At 49.9% G+C, this 10,222-nt stretch overlaps 1 long non-coding RNA gene across 1 annotated transcript; it reads left to right on the forward strand.

The window, feature by feature from the left end:
• Nucleotides 1-9,309: 9,309 nt before the first annotated feature.
• LOC134211506 (uncharacterized) lies at nucleotides 9,310-9,746 on the forward strand. Its single transcript, XR_009979032.1, has 3 exons — nucleotides 9,310-9,501; nucleotides 9,561-9,630; nucleotides 9,693-9,746. It is a non-coding gene; the product is annotated as an uncharacterized LOC134211506 (long non-coding RNA).
• The last annotated feature ends 476 nt before the right edge of the window (nucleotides 9,747-10,222 follow it).

Raw genomic sequence — 10,222 nt, forward strand, 5'->3', positions numbered from 1 at the left:
ACTGGATCTGGACTGACTTGGACCGGATCTGGACTGACCTGGACTGGACCTGGACTGGATCGACTGGATCTGACTGGACTGGACTGACCTGGACCTGACCTGGACTGACCTGGACTGACTTTGGACCGACCTGGACTGGATCTGGACTGACCTGGACCGGATCTGGACTGACCTGGACCGACTCGACCGATCTTGGACTGGATCTGACCGACTCTGGACTGACCTGGACTGGATCGGGACTGACCTGACTGACCTGACTCGACCTGGACTGGATCTGGACTGGACCTGGACTGGATCTGGACTGGACCTGACTGACTGATGACCTGGACTGACTGGACTTGACCTGACCGACCTGACTTGACCTGGACTGGATCTGACCGACTCTGGGACTGACCTGGACTGACTTGACTGATCTAGACTGACCTGGATCTGACTGGATCTGGACTGACCTGGACTGACCTGACTGGATCTGGACTGACTGACCTGATCTTGGACCGACTGGACTGGATCTGGGACTGGATCTGGGACTGGACCTGGACTGGATCTTGACTGACTCGACTGGATCTGGACTGACCTGACTGGACCTTGACCGATCTGGACTGGACCTGACTCTGGACTTGGACCTGGACTGGATCTGGACTGACTGACTGGATCGACTGGATCTGGACTGACCTGGACTGACCTGGACTGACCTGACTGGACCTGACCGGATCTGGACTGATCTGGACTGGATCTGGACTGACCTGGACTGGATCTTGACTGACCTGGACTGACCTGACTGGATCTGGACTGGATCTGGACTGACTCGACTGACTGGAAACGGGATCCGGACTGGATCTGACCTTGACCTGGACCGGAATCTGGACTTGACCTGACTGACCTGGACCGGGATCGGACTGATCTGGACTGACCTGGACTGACCTTGACCGACCTGACTCGACCTGGACTGACCTGGACTTGACCTTGGATCTGGACTTGACCTGACTGGACTGACTGGAACGGATCTGGACTGACTTGAAACCGACTGGACTGGACTGGACTTGGATCTGAACTCTGGACTCTGACTGGAAACGGATCCGGACTGGATCTGGACTGACTTGGATGACTGAACTCTGACTCTGACTGGAAACGGATCCGGACTGACTTTGGACTGGACTGGACTGAGATCTGACTGGATCTGGACTGGATCTGGACTGGATCTGGACTGACTGGACTGGATCTGGACTGGATCTGGACTGACCTGACTGGATCCTGGACTGACCTGACTGACCTGGACTGGATCGGACTGACCTGACTGATCTGACTGACTTGGACCTGGAATCTGACTGACTGGATCTGACCGACCTGGACTGACTTGGACTGGACCTGGACTGACCTGACTGACTTGGACTGACCTGACTGGATCTGGACTGGACCTGGACCGGATCTGACTGACTGACCTGACCGATCTGGACTTGACTGATCGACTCTGGACCGACCTGACTCGACTGGAACGGATCCGGACTGACCTGACTGGATCTAATGGATCTGACCTGGACCTAACTCGACTGACCTGACTGAATCGGACTGGACCTTGGACTGACCTGACTGACCTGACTGATCTGACTGGATCTGGACTGATCGGACCTGGACTGGACTGACTGGACCGGATCTGGACTGACCTGGACTGGATCTGGACTGGATCTGGACTGGACTTGGACTGACCTGGACTGACTGACTGACTCGACTGACTGACCTGACTGGATCTGACCGACTGGACTGGATCTGGGACCGACTGGACTGATCTGACTGACTCTGACTGGACTGGACTGACCTGGATCGACCTGGACTGGACTGGACTGGATCTGGACTGGATCTGGACTGGATCTGGACTGATCTGGACTGGATCTGGACTGGACTGGACTGACCTGGACTGGATCTGGACTGGATCTGGACTGACCTGGACTGGATCTGGACTGGATCTGACTGATCTGGACTGATCTGGACTGACCTGACCGACCTGGGACTGACCTTGACCGACCTGGACTGACCTGGACTGACCTGGACCGATCTGGACTGGATCTGGACTGATCTGGACTGACCTGACTGGATCTGGACTGGACCTGGACTGACCTTGACCGACTCTGGACTGACCTGGACTGGACTGGACTGACCTGGACTGGATCTGACTGACCTGACTGACCTGACTGACCTGACTGGATCTGGACTGGATCTGGACCGACCTGGACTGATCTGACTGGACCTGGACTGGACTTGGACTGGACCTGGACTGATCTGGACCGATCTGGACTGGATCTGGACCGACCTGACCGATCTGGACTGACCTTGACTGACCTGGACTGACCTGGACCGGATCTGGACCGACCTGGACTGACTCTGACTGGATCTGGACTGGACTGACCTGACCTGACCTGGACTGGATCTGGACTGACTTGGACTGGACCTGGACTGGACCTGGACTGGATCTGGACTGACCTGACTGGAATCTGACTGACTGGACTGATCTGGACTGACCTGGACTGACCTGGACTGACCTGACTGGATCTGACCGACCTGACCGGATCGACTGGACTGACTGACTGATCTGGACTGACCTGACTGATCTGGACTGATCTGGACTGGACCTGGACTGGATCTGACTGGATCTGGACTGATCTGGACTGACCTGGACTGGATCTGGACTGACCTGACTGATCTGGACTGGACCTGACTGACTGACCTTGGACTGGACCTGGATCTGGACTGACCTGACCGATCTGGACTGGATCTGGACTGACCTGGACTGGACCTGACCGACTCGACTGGATCTGGACTGGATCTGGACTGGATCTGGACTGGATCTGGACTGGACCTGGACTGGATCTGACTGACCTGGACTGACCTGGACTGACCTGGACTGGATCTTGACTGGACCTGGACTGACCTGGACTGACCTGACTGACTTGACTGGATCTGACCGACTCTGGACTGACCTGACTGGATCTGGACCGATCTGGACTGACCTGGACCGATCTGACTGGACTGACTGGACTGGACTGACTGGACTGGACCTGACTGACCTGACTGGACCTGGACTGGATCTGGACTGACCTGGACTGACTTGGACTGGATCTGGACTGGACCTGGACTGACCTGACTGGATCTGGACTGACCTGGACTGGATCTGGACTGACCTGACTGATCTGGATCGACCTGGACTGACCTGGACTGGATCTGGACTGACCTGGACTGGATCTGGACTGGATCTGGACTGACCTGGACTGACCTGACTGGATCTGGACTGGACTGACCTGGACTGACTGGACTGGACTGATCTGACCTGGACTCGACTGGACCTGACTGGACCTGACCTGACCTGACTGACTGGGACTGACCTGAATTTGATTGATCTGGACTGGATCGACTGATTCTTGGACTGACTGGACTGGATCTTGGACTGACCTGACTGATCGATCTGACTGGATCTGGACTGGACTGACTGACCTGACTGACCTGGACTCGACCTGGACTGACCTGGACTGACCTGGACTGACTTGACTGACTGACTTGGATCTGGACTGAATCTGGACTGACCTGACTGGACCTGGACTGACCTGGACTGACCTCGACTGACCTGGACTGGACCTGGACTGGATCTGACCGACCTGGACTGACTCCTGACCGGATCTCGACTCGACTTGGACTGATCCTGGACTGGACCCTTGACTGGATCTGGACTGGACTTGACTGGATCTGGACTGACCTGGACTGACCTGGACTGACTGGATCGACTGGATCTGACTTGGACTGACTCGGACTGATCTGATTGACTGGACTGATCTGACTGATCTGACCGGACTGGACTGGATCTGGACCGATCTGACTGGATCTGACTGACTGACTGGACCTGATCGACTGACTGGATCTGGACTGACCTGACTGGACTGGACTGACTGACTGGATCTGACTTGACTGACCTGACTGATCTGGACTGGATCTGGACTGATCTGACTGACCTGACTGGACGATCCGACCGATCTGGACTGGATCTGACTGACCTGGACTGGATCTCGACTGGATCTGGACTGACCTGGACTGGATCTGGACTGGATCTGGACTGGATCTGACCTGGACTGGACTGACTGGACTGACTGGACCTGACTGGATCTGACTGATCTGGACTGGACTGGATCTGGACTGGACTGACTTGACTGATCTGACCTGGACCTGATTCTGACTGGATCTGGACTGGATCTGGACTGATCTGGACTGATCTGGACTGGATCTGGACTGACCTGACTGACTGGACTGGATCTGGACTGATCTGACTGGATCTGACTGACTGGACTGATCTGACTGGACCTGGACTGATCTGGACCGACCTGGACCGACCTGACTGGACTTGACTGACCTGGACTGACTGGACTGGATCTGACTGATCTGGACTGACTTGACTGGACTGGATCTGACTGGATCAATTGACTGGATCTGGACCGGACTGGACTGGACCTGGACTGGATCTGGACTGACCTGGACTGGACTGGATCTGGACTGACCTGGACTGGATCTGGACTGGATCTTGACTGACCTGACCTGGACTGACTGACTGATCTGGACTGGATCTGGACTGACCTGGACTGGATCTGACTGGATCTGACCGACTCTGGACTCCGGACCTGGATCTGGACTGACTGACTGGACTCGACTTGACCTGACTGGATCTGGATCGATCTGGACTGACCTGGACTGAATTTGGACTGGATCTGACCTGGACTGGACTGGACTGGACTGGATCTGGACTGGATCTGGACTGGACTGACTGGATCTGGACTGGATCTGACTGGATCTGGACTGATCTGGACTGGATCTGGACTGACCTGACTGACTCGACTGGATCTGACTGGACTGACCTGGACTGGATTGACTGGACTCTGACCGACCTGGACTGACCTGGACTGGATCTTGACTGGACTGACCTGGACTGGATCTGGACTGGATCTGGACTGGATCTGACTGGATCTGGACTGGATTTGACTGGACTTGGACTGGGACTGATCTGGACTGGATCTGACTGATCTGGACTGATCTGGACTGACTGACCTGGACTGGATCTGGACTGATCTGGACTGGACCTGGATCTGATCTGGACCGACCGACTGGACTGACTGGATCGATTTGGACTGGATCTGGACTGACCTGACTGGACCTGGACTGGATCTGACTGACTTGACTGACCTGACTGGACCTGGACTGACCTGGACTGGATCGGACCGACCGACCGATCTGGACTGACTGGACTGGACTGGACTGACTGGACTGACCTGGACTGACTGGACTGACCTGACTGGACTGGACTGACTGACTGACTGGACTGATCTGACCGATCTGGACTGACCTGGACTGGACTTGACTGGACTTGGACTGGACTGGACCGACCTGACTGACTGGGACTGGACCGACCTGACTGACTGACCTGGACTGACTGGACTGACCTGGACCTGGATCTGACTGATCGACTTGGGACTGATCTGGATCTGACTGACTGGACTGACTGACCTGGACTGGATTGATCTGACTGGATCTGGACTGACCTGACTGGACCTGACTGGATCTGGACTGGATCTGGACTGACTGGACTGGACTGGATCTGGACCGACTCTGACCGACTGGACTGACCTGGACTGACTGATCTGGACTGACTGGACTGGACTCTGGACTGACCTGGACTGGATCTGGACTGACCTGACTGACCTGACTGACCTGACTGACCTGGACTGGACTCCTGACTGGACTGGACTGACTTGGACTGACCTGGACTGATCTGGACTGATCGACTTGGACTGACTGGACTGGATCTGACTGGACCTGACTGACCTGGACTGGATCTGACTGACCTGACTGGATCTGGATCTGGACTGGATCTGGACTGACGACCGACTTGATCGATCTGGACTGATCTGACTCGACTGACTCGACTGACTGGATCTGGACTGGATCTGACCTGACTGGACTGACCTGGACTGGATCTGACTGGATCTGGACTGACTTGGATCGATCGACTGACCTGGATCGATCTGACCGATTCTGGATCTGACTGGACTGACTGGATCTGGACTGACCTGATCGACCTGACTGACCTGGACTGACCTGACTCGACCTGGACTGACCTGGACTGGATCTGACCGACCTGACCGACCTGACCGGATCTGACTGGACTCTGGACCTGACTCCGACTGGATCTGGACTGGATCTGATCGATCTGGACTGGATCTGGATCGACCTGGATCGACCTGGACTGATCGGACTGATCGACTGGATCTGACTGATCTGGACTGGACTTGGATCTGGACTGACTCGATCGATCTGACCGACTGGATCTGACTGGATCTGATCGATCGACCTGACTGACCGACTGGACCTGACTTGGACTGGATCTGGACTGGATCGACCGATCTGACCGATCGACTGGACTGATCTGACCGACCTGGACTGGATCGACTGACTGGATCTGACCTGATCGACCTGGACTGGATCGAACCTGACTGGATCCTGGACTGGACCTGGACTGACCTGGACTGACTGGATCTGACCTGACTGGACCTGGACCTGACCGATCTGGACTGGACCTGGACTGGATCTGGACTGACCTGACTGACCTGACTGATCTGGATCTGGACCGACTGACCTGGACCGGATCTGGACCGACCTGACTGACCTGACTGGATCTGGACTGGATCTGGACTGATCGATCTGGATCTGACCTGACTTGATCGATCGACTGATCTGACTGACCGACTCGATCGACTTGATCGACCTGACCTGGATCGATCTGACCGATCGATTTGACTGGATCTGACTGGATCTGACTGACTTGATTTGATCGATCTGGACCGATCTGGACTGACTTGGATCGACTGACCTGACTGACTCGATCTGACGACTGGACCTGACTGGACCTTGGACTTGACCGATCTGACTGACCTGGACTGGACTTGACTGACCTGGACTGGATCGAGACCTGACTGACTTGACTGGACCTGACCGACCTGGACTGACTTGACTGACCTGGACTGAAGTTGACTGGATCTGGACTGATCTGGACTGATCTGATCGATTGACCGATTTGGATTGACCTGGATTGACTGATTTGGATTGGATTTGGATTGGATTTGGATTGGATTTGGATTGGATTTGGATTTGATTTGAATTGGATTTGGATTAGATTTGGATTGTTTTTGGATAGAATTGAGTTTGGATTCGTTTTCGATAGAATTTTAATTTTGGTCGGATTTGAATTGGATTTGGATTAGTTTTAGATTATATTTGAATAACACCTAACTTTCACTTAAGCTGATGATTTTCCGTGAATGAAAATTATGTTTGAGCTGGTTCACTATTTCCATATTCCTCAGCTAGAATTCATTCAATACCAGTTGCACGTTTTTCACTATGCAGTGAACCGAAAGAAACAATTTCATCCCATGACTTTCGGTAACCTTTCGTCCCAAACGCGTAGCACCCCTCAGCAGGACGTCCGATCTCGTTAGTGCCAACCAGACCGAGCCTGACGAACAATCAGCAGAAGAAAATGTGTATTCTCGCTTTCTTTCACTTTGATATCAACCATCCATGCGGGCGTCTTTGAGGTCGTAGAGTGGATTTTAGTTTCGGAACGGTCGCCGGTAGCTGTCCAAATCGTCCACCGTAAACGAATCAAATTCGAAACCACAATTCTAAGAGCAGGTACAACAGTTTGTGCTAAAGTCATTACCATTATTCGCCACCCTCCTGCGACGGACATGGCGTCAGATGTTGGCATTTTTTTTCTTTTACTTGCCAAGACTTCAGTCAAACACAGAGAGTAATTCTGCGAAAACGATTTCGTTTTGATCTCCAGACAGTAGCCCGGTTGGCATTCTTTATTCCAGTCCGACCTTTGGCCTCTAGCCTGCAGGATAAAAATTGACGAAATAGCGAACGAAGCACGTCCGTCAGTTACCGACTGATGATGTCTCGATGGTTCGTGGGAGTAACAGACCTGAAATGCAATTACTCAATGTTTCATCAATGTGCGGAATTATGAAACGAATCAGTAGCTTTGTGTCTCGAAAAGCTCTACTGATGTTCTATTTTGCTCATATACATTCACATTTGAATTATTTAATTATAGTGTGGGGAAGAGCATGTAAATCAAAACTGAAGAAACTTCAAACCTTACAGAACCGTTGCATAAAAATTATTTTTAACTTGCCTTTACTATATCCAACATCACAGATATACTCAGATTTTCCACATAAAATATTGCCATTACAAGGAATGTGTGAAGAACAAACATTACTTATGATTCATAATATTTTACATAATCCCAGAATTATCCATAATTTAACTATAAATTTAACGCCACGTTTGCATAATACAAGACAAATTAATCATCTATCTAGATCTCGCGTGTTTTCTAGCTTTGGTCAGAAACGGTTCACTTTTGTCGGCCCAGCAAAATATAATAATTTACCTAGAAGTCTACAAATAATATCTAAACGTCTAGAATTTAAATCCAACATAAAATCTTTTTTGAGAAGTCAAATAACACAATTATTAATTTGATTTATGTCATAATTCTTTTATGTTATCTGTTTCATGTGTATGTAACCGCCATAGAGAAATTAAATTAAATTAAAAATTTAAGTCACTTTTTTCTAATAATTATATACGTTTGCTTATTATGCCTACACTTCGTGCTTCTTTAAAAGGATGCTCAATCCACTAGAAGTACCTAATTTGTATTTATAGTATTTCATCTCATCTTTTTTCTATTAAATTTTTGAATTATTCTCAGCCAATTTTCAAGTTTTTCTTTTTTATTTTTCGTGTTGCTGTGGCTGAGAATTGAGTGTCCACTACCAGAATGGTCATTTTGAGCATTTTGGTGTGGGGGAGAGAGGAGGGTCACTCAAATGCAATTACTTTCCCCCGGCGAATGGAAGGAAAATGACCTCCCGGCAAGGTCACTTCCAAGAAACGTCCTGCCTTTGCAAAGTGAGTGCGTTTCTTCTACTCACTTCCTGTTGTATGTCGATTTGCTAACCGTTGCTATTTGATTTGGTGCTCTGCTGCGCTGTGGAAGTAATAGAGAATTGATTGAGTTGTCTCAAGGTTGTTGGTCTCGGAGGAAGAGCACACATGTTGAGTAAGTTGGTCATAAATTATGGGATAACTGATGAAAGTCGACGAATGAATGAACATCTGGAATCGTTTGTGTTGGCCTACCCCATTAGGCCAGCGCGCGCATCTATCGCCGTAGATCAACATTGCTCGCAACCCTGCGAGAAAATTGCTATGACATTGAAGTGACAGGTATTCCACCTGTCACCGGGTGAGTGGTCAAACGTGGATTAATAGAAAACGTACCTAGTTATGCTTATGTCTGCGAATCTTAAATTGAATAATCATATACTAAATGCTCTACTATTAATATTGGTGAATATTCTGTGCAAACCAGTAATTTATATTGAATTCCTACCGGTAAGACTAATAACATACAAATAATTTAACTAGACCCTAAAACATGCGTGTTTGTATAGGAGGCACCTGAACTGTACCGCGACTCCTTTGTTTCAAGCTCTTCCAAGAGCCTATTGTTCATCAAAACCGGTAAGGAATAAGCTTTGCGAATATCTTCGAATGGCATAATTATTTCCATAATTTATTATTAGGACTATCCCTAGAATTGCTATAGCTCACCACGAAATTATAAGAGGGAACTAAACGTGAGTAAATCTCTGTCTTACATTGTTAAATTTCACTACCTCTAATAGTAAAGCATGATCGCGGAGCATTCGATCAAATATTATATAAAAATATATTACATTATTGAGCCACTAATTTATACAAAAATGAAAATTTTCTCCGTAGGAATATTATATTCTACCTATAAAAACGGATAATCTGTGTTCATCATTTCCGTCTCGGAGAATAATAATATTGGAAAATTCCCGTTGGAGTTAATCCAACAGTTTGACTGTGCGTCAACTTTCAGGAACGTATTTTGCCCAATATAGCAGACAACGAAAAGAGACGTCCAACTGTTACTGATGATGCACATAATTTGAGCAGATACACGAGCCGGAAAGCGCAATCTGTATGTCCTTAAAGTAGATGGACAGGAAGTTATTTTTGTTAGGCCCGCTTTCTGCTATCACATCGTTTCACCCAAAGTGGTTGACAGAGTAAATATCGTCATGCG

The sequence above is a fragment of the Armigeres subalbatus genome, chromosome 1 (assembly GCF_024139115.2).
Source record: "Armigeres subalbatus isolate Guangzhou_Male chromosome 1, GZ_Asu_2, whole genome shotgun sequence".
Classification (NCBI taxonomy): domain Eukaryota; kingdom Metazoa; phylum Arthropoda; class Insecta; order Diptera; family Culicidae; genus Armigeres; species Armigeres subalbatus.